This window comes from Kogia breviceps, chromosome 7 (assembly GCF_026419965.1).
Source record: "Kogia breviceps isolate mKogBre1 chromosome 7, mKogBre1 haplotype 1, whole genome shotgun sequence".
Lineage (NCBI taxonomy): Eukaryota > Metazoa > Chordata > Mammalia > Artiodactyla > Physeteridae > Kogia > Kogia breviceps.
The window spans coordinates 64,415,136-64,429,990 of record NC_081316.1 but is presented as its reverse complement, the minus strand read 5'-3'; the positions used below and the strand labels follow the sequence as shown (position 1 = coordinate 64,429,990).

General features: G+C 51.9%; 1 long non-coding RNA gene across 1 annotated transcript in view; it reads left to right on the top strand.

The window, feature by feature from the left end:
- Positions 1-14,855, top strand: part of LOC136794506 (uncharacterized) — an 18,750-nt gene extending 3,895 nt beyond the window's left edge. Inside the window, exons 2-3 of the long non-coding RNA XR_010841404.1 lie at positions 12,684-12,794; positions 14,715-14,855. This is a non-coding gene — a long non-coding RNA (uncharacterized lncRNA). The remainder of the gene's footprint in view (positions 1-12,683; positions 12,795-14,714) is intronic.

Below are 14,855 nucleotides of genomic sequence, written 5' to 3'. Positions count from 1 at the left end.
GATGAACTGTGAACATGGTAGAAACAATGAGACCAAAGGGTGCTGTTTCCAGCAACAGGGTATTTTTTAGAAAGGCCTTCCTGGGAAAGCAGGTCAACAGTGGGACTGGGCAGAGTAGCCCAGCCCAGGGGTCCCCTGCTTCAGGGGTCGGCAAGCCCTGTGAGGCCATATCCTCCAGGCAAGCAGGGGAGGGGGATCAAATAGTAACAGGCGTGTCATCAGACACCTGGCCTGGCTCTCGATTTTCCTCCTGCACTTACTGTGTTGTGACCCTGGACAAGTCACTCAGCCTCTGTGATCCTTGGTTTCCCCATCTGCAAAATGGGAAAACCATTAAACCACTCCCTCCCAAGGTTCCTGGGAGATAACATCGCACACCTACTGTGTGCCGGGCAGTTCTGCACCTGTGGGCGAGGCAGGCATTGCTTCGCGACTGAGCAGTCTGAGCCCAGGCCTGTCCAGTCATTTATGCCAGGTTTGCAAACCCAGGCCTGTGGGCCCCTGAGCCTGTGCCCACTGCTCGGGAAAGGATATCCTCCTCCTCCTCCTCAGTCACCTCGAGGGAGGGGTTGTTCTTTTACAAGGCTCAGGGAGCAGGCTTGGGGGGTGGCCAGGGTCACGCGGCAGGTTTCCATCCTGGGTGCAGGTAGCAGCACACCACCCGTCACATCTACTGATGGTGTTACTTCTGAAAGGCTGCTTCCAGCTCTCCATTGTTTAATCACAGTGGCAGCTGCTCAGGAGACAGTGTTTGTGTTTCTCAGGCTTCTTTCAACTCCAAGAGAGAAACCAACCCCAACCAGCTTCAACCTAAGAGAAACCGATTGGTTCGTTCCCCTGGAGGAGAAATTGGGGTGCTGGGGATGTGAAGGGGGAGCTGTACTCCCCGGGAACAGTGGGCCACCCCCATGCCCACAACATGCTATCTGCAACTCATTTCTAACTCTCGCTGCTCTCTTTGAGGTGATGTAGGCCTCATACCTTCCCCCTGCTATGTAGCCACCAACAGCCCTAGTTCCTTATTCCAGGCAAATGAGAGCTTCTGTCTCCCTGGGCCTCTGTATCAGTCCCAGGGAAGGTGGCTGATTGGCTGGGTTGAATCATGTGCCTCCCCTTGATCAACAGCTGCTGTCGCCATGGGAGGGGCCCTGCGAATGGCGGGGACAGTGCTGCCCCCAGAATGAGAGGAATGGGAAGCAGTGGGCACCAGGGCACCTGTGTCTAGGTTGGCAGTGCCTTTCCAGTTGGGCATCCCCATCTTTGGTATGAGTACAAGTCAGTGTTTCTGCACTTTGGTCTCACCCTGCACATCCATAGGGCCAGAGACCCTCCACACTCAGTGCCCCTGTGGCACATAGAGAGAAGCTGAGGCTGAGAGAGGACAGCCATTTGTCTCACATCACTCTGTCGCTGGTGCAGGAGACAAGAAATATTGGGTCTCCCGACACCCGGCCCATAAGCCATGCATTGTCACTGGCCCGAACTCTTTCTGGACATGCCAGTGAGGTTGGTTTTGAATGACACCAATTCCTCTCATCCCAGGACACACACACCCCTTTGAAATGTGACTCCATGCAGAGGTGAAGGGTATTTCTCCACCCCTTGATCTGCGCTGGTCTCATGACTTGCCGATCTCCTTGAGTCTATGTGGCATGTGACAGAAGTGATGCTATGCGTGTTCTGGAGCCCAGGCTTCAGGGGCCCTGCAGCTTCTGCTCTCACCCCCATGGAGCCCAGCTCAGCCACCCCCAGAAGCCCAGACTGGACTGTAAATGCAGAGAGAGGCCCTGACGCCACGTGGAGAGGGCCCAGCCGGCCCAGCAGAACCCAGCCCTGGCTGACCCACCAGCCAAGTGCAGCCTCACAAGGGAGCCCACAGTGAGATGGGCAGATCTGCCCTGTCAGCCCATAGAATCAGGAGAAGCAATCAATTGTTCTTTTTGGCCACTAAATTTTGACATAGTTTGTTATGTAGCAAGAGATAACTTAAGCAGCCGGGCTTATATAGTGAAAAGATGGAAAATATGCATTTGTCTAAGGTGACTTCAGAATCTCAGAGTTGGGCCACTCACCCTCTTAGATCCCTGAATCCCTGAGTTCTGGCCACTGCAGCCTCTGTAAGTGTCTCCACTGCTCTGGGAGCAGCATCAGTCAGCCACCAGCTCTGTTTTGCCCATGCTGCATCCCTGGTACTCCACCACGGCCAGTGAACACTGGTTCTTCCAAAATTGCCAAAGGAGGGCTTCCCTGGTGGCGCAGTGGTTGAGAGTCCACCTGCCGATGCAGGGGACATGGGTTCGTGCCCCGGTCTGGGAAGATCCCACATGCCGCGGAGCGGCTGGGCCCGTGAGCCATGGCCGCTGAGCCTGCACGTCCGGAGCCTGTGCTCCGCAACCGGAGAGGCCACAACAGTGAGAGGCCCGCGTACTGCAAAAAAAAAAAAAAATCACAAAATTGCCAAAGGAGTGAGTGACTCCCTCACTCAGCCTCTGCTTGCATACCCCCAGGGAAAGGAGCTCCCTCCCTCCAGGGCAGCCTCTTCCATTATGAGATGACTCTACCTGGGAGAAGGTCCTCCTTCATCTAGGGGAGAGATCTATGACTCCTCCCACGGTCCTGGCTCTCTCCCTGGGTCCCCTCTTCTACATGACAGGCTCGGGTACTTCACTTTGGTCCCTGGAATTTGCAAAGAAGCACAACCTCCCTTAATAGCAAGTATTTTCATGTACATGGGACCCTGGCCACAACTGTAACTTTGAGGGAGGTGTTTCCACCAGGGTCTAAAACAAGCATGGGTTCTGGGAGCCCACAGTTTGGGGTTTCGACCCCTACCCCACCTCTGTATGGCCTTGGAAAAGATGATTCCTTTCTCTGAGCCTCAGTTTTCTCATCTGGAAAATCGGAGTAGTGAGATTTACCACCTAGGGTTGCTGTGGAGCTTAAGGAGATGATATATGTAAAATGCTCTGCATGTAATCAGTCCTTGATAAAGGTTAGTTCCTTTTCTGCCAGGTACATAAACAGTTCCAGATGGGAGCTGATCTGTACTTAACATTCATGTCTATATAAATAATGTGCAGGTGGGGGAGGAATTGTCAGGTGGCCGGGGATGGGGGAGGGCCTTCTCAGCAGCAGGAACAGATTGAGCAAAGACAAGAGGGAGAAGTTTGGTTTCAGGGAAGGGTAAGTGGGGGGGGGACTCCATGCTGCTGGCATCAAGGGCGACAGGAGGGAAAAATGACTGGGGAGGAGACAGGTCCATTCCCGGAAGGGCCCCAAATGCTGGGCTAAAGGGCATGGGCTTTGCCAAGGGGGCCTGGAGGAGGTCTGGAGCTGGGAGGGTGAGGTCAGGTGTGGGATTCAATCTGGGCTGCTCTGGGGGTGGATCGGGAGGGGAGGGGGGAGGGAGTTCCTGGGAGCTGAGAGGGGAAAGTTGGGGTGGGGGTTGGAGTGGCTTAGGCCCATCGTGGGGAGGGAGAGCCTGGCCACTCAGTGTGGGCACACCCGTCACAGGACGCAGGGCCCTGGACCCTCTGGCCTGGCACCTCTACTCTTGCATCTTTGGGGTTAGGCTCTATTGGGAAGAGCGCCTTTTCTGCCTTTTCAGTCTAGGAACAGGCTGTGAGGGAGGCCAGAGGAGGAGACCCGAGCTAGATCTGCAACCAGAGGGATGCAGGGCAGACCAGATAGGGGACTAATGTTACCCATTTATCTGCTGGGGACTCAGAGAAGTCCCTTTCAAGGTCTGCTTGCTCATTGTATGAACTATCCTTAGCATCCCAGCTGGGCTTTACAGTTTTCTAAGCCCTGCCACAATTATGGGCTCCTTTGAGACTTGCAACTGCCTTGGGAGGGGAGGGAAGAAAGCTGGGCAGAGATGATTAGCCCTATTTTAAGGTGGGGAAACCTAGGCCCAGAGAGGGGAAGTGACTTGCCCAAGAGCACACAGCAAAGTATGGCAGAGCTGGGCTGGAACCCAGATCTTCTGCTTCCCACTGCATCCTAGCCTCTTTCCACAGCACGGAGGGACTGGCTGGGCAAGACATTCTCACTTACCTGCTCTGGGTGAAGAGTGAGGGGAGCCAGAGAGAGGTTGACAGCTGTCAGCAGACAACACTTAACCCAAACTGACAATTTAATTGTGAAAATGTGGACGAGGTACAGTTATGTGTAAGGAAATCCAGACGGTCTGGGCCCCCGGGGGAGCCTCGGCCAGCACCCCAGTTGCCGGGGAAACGGAGAGGATTGGGGATGATGTCACTAGATTTGAGGCTAAGGTATGGGGGATGGGCTACCCAGCCACCTCATTGGGACCAGACTGGGGGGGGGGGGGGGCTGGCCACAGGCTGTCGTCCTCACGGTTAACTCCTTCTCTTACAGATGGGGCAAAAGGGAGCTCCGGAGCGGGGTCGTGACTTGCCCAGGGTGACACAGGGAGTCAGTGACCATGTCCGTTCACCGGGCAGGCTGCAGGCATCTTGAGCACAAGGCCCGGTTAGAGTCATCTGCGAGTCCCTGTGTCTCGCACTGGGCCTTGCACACAGCGGACCCCAACTCTGCAGCAAAGGCTGCTTGATCCCTTTACAAAATGGGGATGTAGGCCACTTCGGGAGGTGGCACTTGTTGAGTTCATAGTAGGCTTAGGTGGGGAAGAACCCTGAGCAGTCACCCGGAGCGGCACTGTCTGATTCGAGGGACACTAAGCTGAGAAAGGGCAGGTCAACAGGCCAAGGTCACCAGCAGATTGGGGCAGCACTGGCATGACCCTGAGTCAGGCCCCACAGGGCAATCCTTACCCAAGGAGGAGTGGTCCATCTCACGCCACCCCCTCAGCTCTGGGCCAGGGATCTGGACCTTGGGAAGCCCCTATTATCTGAAGCATTTTCTCAGAATCCCCAGCTTCTGACCGGAGGCTAAATATCAACCCACCCAAAGCATCAATAATGATGGTAATAACAGGCCTTAGTGCAGCCCCTACAGTGTGCCAGGCTCTGGGCGATCACTCTATGCTTCTTATCTCAAATATTTATATCAGTAATTCTCTGGGCTGGGAATTACTGTTCTCCCTTTGTAGTTCAGAAAACAGAGGCTGGGGGCTGGGGGTGGGAGGAGTGTCACTTGCCTACCTGGACACAGCCAGAAAGTAAAAAGCTGGGACTTGCACCTCACGACATTCTGCATCTAAAAACTGTGATTGCCTTCTTCCCTGGCTCTTAGATTATCCCACAGTGGCCCCTAGGGGAGAGGGCGGCTGAGTTTTTGCCTGCCCAGCCCCCATCCCACTTCTCATAGTAAAAGCACCCCTTCCCTTCTATCCCCAACTTTCTGAGGTTTTGGTGGGGCTACGGGTCACAGAGCCCAGGCCTCTGCTAGAAGGCCTGAACTTTTGGAGAATTCCATCTTCTGATCCACATAATATGACCCAACTGGACCAAACAGAGCTGTTTCCCTCAGCTTGCATCCATGGGTTCTGGGAGACTGCAGTTTGATCCCCTTTGGGATGTAAGCTCTAAAGGTGTGATCCTCAGAGCTTCCAGCAGCCAGCAGCCCTATTCCCTGCCCTGTGAAGGAAATGAGAAGGAGGGAGGAAGAGAAGAAACAGGCAGGGGCATGGGTAGGTCAGCTGAGTCCCTGGCAATCCCTTGTCCCTCCCAGTTATGTGGGCCAGTGAATCCATGTTCCTTAGGCTCACTGGATTCGGGTCTCTATTTAGACTCTTGCATCTGGAGCTGTCCTGACTATGAGCCCTGCAATGTGCCACAGAGTCCTGTGCTGCTGCTACAGGAGGTACAGGATGAATAAAATTTCTTGTCCTCCAGGAACTAACAGTCTGGCCAGGGAGCTGGGTGGGTATAGTCCTGGGTTCTATCCCTGCTCTGTCTCAGATTTGCTCTGTGATCCTTTCCCTCTCTGGGCCATAATTTTCCCATCTTTAACACAGGGTCGGGGGTAGATGTTGGGTTCAATGTTCTGCAAGATCCCCTACAGATCTACGCAACTACTTTTTATTTAAGAAAAAAAATTGAGGTATAATTCACATACCATACATTCACTCTTTTAAAGTGTACAGTTCAGTGGTTTTTACTATATTCACAGATTTGTCCAACCATCGCCACTTTCTAATTTCAGAACATTTCCATCACCCACAAAAGAAATCCTATACCTATCAGTCCCCATTCCATCTACCACCTCAGCCCCTAGCAACTGCTAATTTCCTATGGATTTTTGGACATTTCAAGTTCAAGTTCATCCATGTTATAGCATGTATCAGTGCTTTGCTTCTTCTTAAAATGGATAGTATGCCATTGTATGGATATACCCCATTCTGTTTATCCATTCATCAGTTAATGGAGATTTGGGTTGTTTCCACTTTTTGGCTATTATAAATAATGCTGCTGTGCATATTCATGTACAAGCTTTGTATGAAATATATGCTTTCAATTTGTGTGTGTGTGTGTCTAGGAGTTGAATTGCTGGATCATATGTAACTCTGTATGACTTTTGGGGAATTGACAAACTGTTTACCACAGTGGCTGCACCATTTTACATTTCTACCAGCAATGTGTGAAGGTTCCAATTTCTCCACATCCTCGCCAGCACTTGCTGTTTTCTATCTTTTTTATTTTTGTCCATCCTAGTGGGTGTGAAGTGGTATCTCATTGTGGCTGTGATTTGAATTTCCCTAATGACTAATGATATTGAGCATCTTTTAATGTGCTTATTGGCCACTTGTATATCTGCTTTGGAGAAATGTTTATTCAAATCTTTTGCCCATTTTAAAAACTGGGTTATCTGTTTTTTATTGTTGAGTTGTAGGAGTTTTTAATACATACTGGATACTACATCCTTACCAGATACAGTACTTGCAAATATTTGCTCTCATTATGTGGATTGTCTATTCCCTTTCTTGACAGTGTCCTTTGAAGTACAAAGTTTGTCATTTTTATGAAACACAATTTCTCTATTTTTCTTCCCTTTGGTTGCTTGTGCTTTTGGTGTCATATCTAAGAAATCACTGTCTTATCCAAGGCCACGGAGATTTACATCTGTGTATTCTTCTAAGAGTTTTCTAGCTTTAGCTCTCACATTTAGATCTTTGATCCATTTTGAGTTAATCTTTGTAAATGGTATGAGGTAGGGGTGCAACTTCATGCTTTTGCATGTGGATATCTAGTTGTCCCAGCATTACTTATTAAAAAGACTATTCTTTCTCCATTGAATTGTCCTGGCTCCCTTGTCAAAACTCAATTGACCATAAATGTATGGGTTTATTTACACAATTACCTTTTAAGTGACATCTAGGAAATAAGTTACAGTAGGGTCCACATAGTCACAACTATGTGACAGGTAGTGTGGCAGAGGGAGGAGAACAAGCGGAAAATTTGGACTGCTGCAGACCTGGGTTTCAATTCCAGATCCACTGGAACCCCGGGCAAACTATTTTATGTGTCTGCCCAGCCACTCCGCGGCACGTGGGATCTTCCCGGGACCAGGGCACGAACCCATGTCCCCTGCATCGGCAGGCGGACTCTCAACCACTGCGCCACCAGGGAAGCCCTATGTGTCTTTTAATAAACAGTATTACACTGTATTATTCTTGTTGTAAAAAATACCAACATCTGGATGTTCCTAAGCCTTGGTTTTCCCCTCTGTCATGTTTCAGCCCCAGAGCTGGTGTAAGTCCCCACGTGAGCGGGAGGGAGCAGAGGGTGCTGCAGGTGGGGTCAGGGGCATAAGCAATGGCTTGGAGGTTGGAAAGTGCAGGGTGTGATGTGGGGAACTGTGAGAAGTCTGTAGGCCTTGGGGGCTTGGTGGGGGTGAGTGTTGAAAGGGTGCCTCTCTTTCAGTTGGTGAAAAAACAAGAGTCTGGTGCCTGCATCACAGCATAGCTCAGAAGACGCCTCCCATGTCCCCCTCGGGAGCGCTATGGCCGAGAGGCCCAGCCGTGACACCCAGCCACACTTCCCAGCCACAGGGCTAGAAGTGAGCAGGCTGCACGTGTCGTGAGGCTCTTGGCTCCATTCCAGTCTGGGTTTGGTGGGGTTGTGCTAGGAGAGGAAGGTGATTGGGGTCCAGCGGGAGGGCTTTGGTTTCTTGCTTTGTGGTTAAGTGAGCAAAACATGCAGAAGGTCAGGGAGGAGAAAGTGCAAAAGGAAAGTAAGAAGAAACTACCATTTGCTGAGCACCTACTGCTTCCGGGAGGGACTCTGATGAACCTCATCTCAGTTCACAACCACCCAGAGAAGCAGGAGTTAGGAGGAGCATGTCCATTTCATAGAACCTGAAACTGGCTCAGAGAAGGATGCATTTGCCCAGAATCACACAGCCAGCAGGTGACAGAGCTAAGACTTGTACCTCATTCCATCCATCCTGAAACACAGGCTTCTCTGGCAATGCCAGGCTACCCTGGAGAAGGGAGAGAAAAAGAGGAGAGGCCCAGCAGAAGGAGAGAGTCACACTGAGAGGAAAATAAAGAGAGGCAAAAATAAAAATCAAGAGTAGAAAGAGCGTGAGGCCGCAGCCGAGGCCTGAAGTGGGTCCTCGGGGAGTAGCCGAGGGCGGGGACGGCCGGAAAGTGGCTCACAGAACCTGGAGCCAAGAACCCTGCTTGGCCTGAGAACTGGCAAAGCTCTCACCTCAAGATACTGAGGAAGGGGAGGCTGGCATGGGGGCAGCAGGGTCTGCCCGGGAGGAGAGCAGTGGGGCTGGATGGCCAGGGGCTGCCAAACAGGGCCCTTCACACACCATCCATCTCAAATAACCACTGCAGCCGCGTGGGCTGGCAGGCCCTTGCTCCCGACATGCAAAGCAGCAGGCCTGGAGGCCAGAGCAATGACCAGGCCTTCCTGAACACCGTTTGATCTTGGAACAAACTCCGTAATGTGACCCATAATAAGGTGGCTTCGTAGTTTATTATTCGAGCAGGGACACTCCGAAGTGAGGGGGGACAATGGGCACAAATGGATACTGGTGGCCTCCAGCCTCTAAGGCCCTGCATGGTCGGGCCTGGCCTGCTCCTTTTGCAGCCGCCCCCCAGCTCTCTGCACCTCCTCCCTGGCCTTCCTCTGCGGACACTTAGGGCCTCGGCATTGTCTGGAACAGCCCGCCCCACGCCATCCCCATCTCCACGCCTCTTCATTGTTCCTACTTGCCCCCAGAACCCAGCTCAAGTCATACCAGTGCCCTTGGTGAGCAGTCCAATACATTATGTGCTTTTCCTCCACGGCTCCAATCACAATCACAATAATCCAAGAAATTCATAATTGCGTGTTTGATCGTTTTAAAGTGTGTCTCCCTTCCTAAGGACTTGCACTAGGAAGGTGAAACTGAGGGATTGGGTCTGACTTGCCCACTGTTGTATCCTGAACACCCAGCCAAAGGACCCAGTGTGTAAATTAATAAAGCAACCCCCAGGGCCCCCTGTATGGCCACATGGTTGTGTGTCCCCCTTGTATTGGGGGGTTCTTTCCTATCCAAGGAAAGGAAAGGAAGGAACTAGTCCTAAAGAAAAGAACTTCTTAGGCACAATGTGCACTTCTGATTTCTTCCACAGATTCTGAACTCCTTCAGGGAGAGATTCATCCCTTTCTTGTCTCTTCCCCAGTTTCTACCCTAGTTTTGGACCTGGACAAGGGGCTCAAGTTGGACTTTCTGATGAGTGGTGGCAACGTGAATATCACTGTGGTGCATCACAGAAAGTCTGAACTGGAAGGAACCTTAGAGATCATGAGATAACATGCAAATGCTGAGTCCAGGCCCCAGGGTACCATAGGCACAAAACATGTTAGTGTCTTCTTTTAGAGGTCATCTTGCCCAACCAACTACCTGTTTTTTTTAGTTTTTAGTTTTTTTTTTTTTTTTTTAGTGTACCATTCAGTGGTTTTAGTATGTTCACAAAGTTGTGCAATCATCACTACTATCTAATTCAACAATATTTTCACCACCCCAAATAGAAACCCCATACCCAATAGCATTCATGCCTCCCTTTCTCCTCCCCTCAGCCCCTGGCTACCACCAGGCATCTTTTTTTTTTTTTTTTAATATTTATTTATTTACTTTGTGCCGGTCTTAGTTGTGGCATGCAGGACCTTCATTGCGGCACGCAGGATCTTTAGTTGCAGCATGCAAACTCTTAGTTATGGCATGTGGGATCTAGTTCCCGACCAGGGATCAAACCCGGGCCTCCTGCACTGGGAGTACGGAGTCTTAGCCACTGGGCCACCAAGGAAGTCCCCAGCCATCTTATTTTAAAGACAGGGAAACTGAGGTCCAGAGAGGGCAGTGCCTTATCTAATGCCACATCGTCAGCCAGCGGCAGAGCCAGGCCTCCTGACACCCAGTCTACTGCATGTCTGAGCTCTCTCTGGGGGCTCCAGTGTTCTCTGGTGACTGACATGAAAGAGCTGTTTAGCCCATTAAGTTAAGGCTAACAGGCAAGATGAGACTGGACCATCTGTAGTTATGCCCTTGACCCTTGAGAGCCTGCCTGTGCCCAGGATAGAGCTGAGGGCTTTTGAGGGGCAGAAGACACATCTAGAAATCATTTCCAACTGGTACCTTGCTTCCTACAATAGCCAGTGACCTTTCATAGCTGGGGATGCCTTCTCCCAAGCGACCACACTGCCTCCTTTCACTTCCTTCAGCCCTCCCCAAAGGCCCCCTTCTCACGGAGGCCCTCCCTGACCACCCTACTGAAAAGTGCTAACAGGCTCGCCACTCCCTGCTGGAAGTCTAGCTTCCTTCCAGGTGGACGTTCCCTCCATAGCACTTATCTCCATCTATCTGACAAACTGTATCCTTCATTTCGTTATCTGGTTACTGTCTGTCTTCCCTACTAGAATGTCAGCTCTGTGAGGGCAGGAATTTTGTCTGCTTGGCTCACTGCTCTACCCCAGCTCACAGAATACTGCCTGTTACCTAGAAGCTGTTTCACAAATATTGGTTGAGTGACTGCATGACAAAATGGTTAGCTCTTATTGCATTTAATTCTTATTAGCAATAGTCAGGGGAGGGGTCATTATGCTTGTTTCATAGGTGTGTCTTCATCCACCTCAGGTTGCTCTAACTAAATACCATAGATTGGGTGGCTTAAACAAAAGGCATTTATTTCTCACAGTTCTGGAGGCTGGGAAGTCCAAGATCAAGGTGCTGGCTGATCCGTTCTTGGTGTAAGCCCTCTTCCCAGCTTGCAGATGGCTGCCATCTCACTGTGTGTTCACATGACCTCGCTGTGAACTCGGCGGGAGAAAGAGAGAGAGAGAGAGATCGAACTGGTCTCTTCCTCTTCTTATAAATACACTAATCCTGTTGTGAGGGCTCTGCTCTCATGTCCTCATCTAACCCTAATTAACTCCCAAAGGCCCCACCCCCAAATACCATCACACTTGGGGGTAGGTTTTCAACATAGGAATTTGGCGGGGGGACACAAACCTCCAGTCTATAACAGATGGCAAGCTGAGGTCCAGAGGGGTCATCTGAGGTCCAGAGAGGTCATCTGGGAGGGTCACTATTGTCCTTCTCACCCCTTCCTGTCAGGGGAGCCTGGATTAGGGTCAAGGTGGGCATGAGGAAGCAGGGACTAGACTTACCAGGTTTCCCATTGTTTTTAGGACCCCAGAAAGTTGAGTCAGCCTATGAACCCAGCCTCTACATCTTCCTGCAGTAATTTAGCAGCTTTCACATTCCATGCCTTAGCCAAAACGGAAAAAGAAAGAAAAGAAAATGGCAGGGCTCTATTTTAATTATTATTTTTTTTTTTTTGCGGTACGCGGGCCTCTCACTGTTGTGGCCTCTCTCATTGTGGAGCACAGGCTCCGGCAGCGCAGGCTCAGCAGCCATGGCTCACGGGCCCAGCCGCTCCGCGGCATGTGGGATCTTCCCGGACCGGGGCACGAACCTGCGACCCCTGCATCGGCAGGCGGATTCTCAACCACCGCGCCACCAGGGAAGCCCCAGGGCTCTATTTTAAAATGGATTTAGCTCTGTGAGTTTCAACATAGGAGACTGCTGTCCATGATGTCATGGGCCCTGAGGCCCTGTGGGCATCGTTACTGACACTTCACATGGTAGGCTGGGCCCTGGGTCCACACATTCCTCTTGCCAGAGATGTGTGAGCCTGAGGGCAGGCACGAGGGCAGGCAGTGGCTTCATCTACAAGCCTGGGCCAGACCCCCTGAACCAGGATGGAGGCTGGATGGAGCCAGGCACTGGGCAGGCAGGGGACACACTCCAGTAACAGCCCAGTGCAGCTTCTCACTCTGTGCCGTTCAGAGGTCCTTGAGGTCCACCCCTTATGGTATCCGTGGCAGCCCTGGGACACACAGAAGGTCAACACTCTGCTCTGTGTCATCCCATGGGGATCAGAGTGCAGAGTGGTGTGGTGTCCTGCTCCGTCACACAGCTGGGCAGTGCTGGCCTTGCCCATCACTAGGGGAGCTCGAACCCTGCCCTCTGATTCTAAATGCTATGAGGAGAGGGCATGGTCCTTGCCCAAGAGCAGCCGACAGACTGAGACTGTGGGGAAACCACTTGGTCAAGTCCAAGTCTTCATTTTATAGCAGAAGAAACTGAGAGGGCAGGGACTGGCCCAAGGTCACAGAGTCGATCTACAAGCCAGGCAGGGCTGGATACAGGCTCTGGATTCCTGGCTGGGAGTATTTCTGACTATATCTGCACTTAAACAGTTCCGTTTGGGCGGAAGAGACACCAGGCCTTTCCAGAATCCGGTCTAAGGCAGTCTTCCAGGATCTGCTGTCAAGGCTTAGTCCTCAGGGAACAGCTGCTGGCAAAAGGAGGTGAGGTATTGATTATGGCTGGGGGTGGGGGGAGTGCGGCTGAGACCCGGGGGGAGAGAAGGGATGGGGAAGGGTGGTGCAAGTTTCTCAGAGAGACAAACCAAAGACATGTTCATTTTTGCTTTTCCTTATCTGTAATCTTCTATTTTTCTGCAGTTCTAGAATTCATTTTTCATATTTGAAAGTAAGAAACTATTTAGTTGGGAATAGTCTGGAAATCCAGGGTTGCCTCAATCCTGACCGACTGTGTGAACTTGGGCGGTGTCCACCACCTCTCTCTGGGCCAGTTTTGGAAATGCTGGGAATAAGGTTGCCGCATGAAAAGTAAATGAATCCAAAGGTTCCCTGGCTCAGGACACAGCTCTCTGGCCTGGTCATCAGAGCTCTTCACCTGTCCAAAGGAAGAACGCAGCAACCCAGGAGTGAGGCATCCAGAGAAAAGCCAAGGTTCAGAGAAGCCCACTTTGGCCGTGCGCCCATCCATCCAGCACGGTCCAGAAGGCAGGCGTTATCTGAAGGCCGTGCCCATCCCAGTCCCCACAGAGGGCCTCTCGGCTCCGAGTGGAGACGGTTCGTCAGGCTTCACACCAAGGTCTGCGTGAACTGCCCTCTGCCCCAGCCCTCCTTGCTCTTTGCTTGGGTTCCAGGCCCACCAGGCAATGGCTCCCCAGAGACCTGGTTCCCAGGAGGGAAGGAGACCCGGGAGGGGACAAGAGTGCTCCTGTCAGTAGAAAGGGAGATGGCCTGGTGTCAGTTATAATCGTGTTGGGAGGAGGCAGCGATCTTGAGTGACATGGTTAGGGCTAGCTGTCCGACCTCTCTGGGTGTCTTGAGAAAGGTCAATGTCAGGACAGCCAGACGAGGGCCAGACTCCGGGTTGGTCAATCACCTGGGACCTGTGTAGTGTTTAGAACACTGCCTGGTATAAAATAAGGAGTTGATAAAAATTGCTAAGTGAAAGTTAGCTGTGGCCTGTCTGGACAGCTGGGTGGAGTGGTGGGTCCACAAAGGGAAGGGTGCTTTGATCCTGGCCACCTGCCCAGCTGGAGCCCTTGTCTCTCTGAGGCTCGGCTCACACCATCTCTGCCATCCATGGGCACCTGGCTGACTGTTCTAAAATGTGGGATCACTTTCTGGTCTTCCCATCCCAGCTCCCCTCTGATGTCCAGGCCAGGGAGGGATCATGGCTCTCCAGTCTCTGAATTATGTCCCCACCCACCACCTATCACTTACCTCCCACCAGCAGTGGGCTAAACTTCAGAGGCCGGAAATTCTAGGTCAGCCTGGGACCCCGCAACGTCAGGGCTGGAAGGCCTTCAGTGTGCACCTTACTTACCCCTCTTCCAATGGAGGCATGGGGAAACTGAGGCCCAAAGAGGGAAAGGACACCCTCCCACCCCCATCTCCAGTTTGCATAGTCTGGGAGCCCGTGGCTGGGCTGGAGCTGGGCGAAAGCCCGGTGCTTTTTTCCAGCCTCCTCTGTTCTCCACAGGCCCCCAGAGGCCGCTCAGGAGACTATGCTCCCCCGCCTTCTGTGGCCACACCTCACCTGGTCTTCGTTTGCTCCATCCTCTGTGGCTCTGTCTGGGATAATTCTCTCCAAGCGGGGTCAGCCCCTGGGAACAGGCAGCTAACGAGCTTCAGATGTCCAGGCCAAACTGCTCATGGAAGGCGGATGCTGAGATGCTCGAGCTGATTAAGGACACCGGCCAGTGGTGATGGCTCAGAGAGATCACCTCCTCTTCCCTTCACAGGGTACTTAACTCCCAACTTGGAAGCAGCAGGTGCCAGTGTTTCACCCCAGAAACCCTGGCCAGGGTGTCTATTTCAAGGAAGTCTGGAAAAGGGCAGGGAGGCTGGAGGACAAAGGCATTTTGATTGTTGGGGAATTTATATCTTTTTCTTTCAAAACTTTTCTAGGTCCAGAGCTGGTCTTTCCCCTGAAGTAGCAGCAGAGATGGGAAGGGAAGCGGGCAAGCTGCTTGTTGATGGCCAGCTCTGTGCATGCTGCGGGCTGAGCACAAATGTCATCTTCTCCAATGCTCACAGGGACCCTGTAAG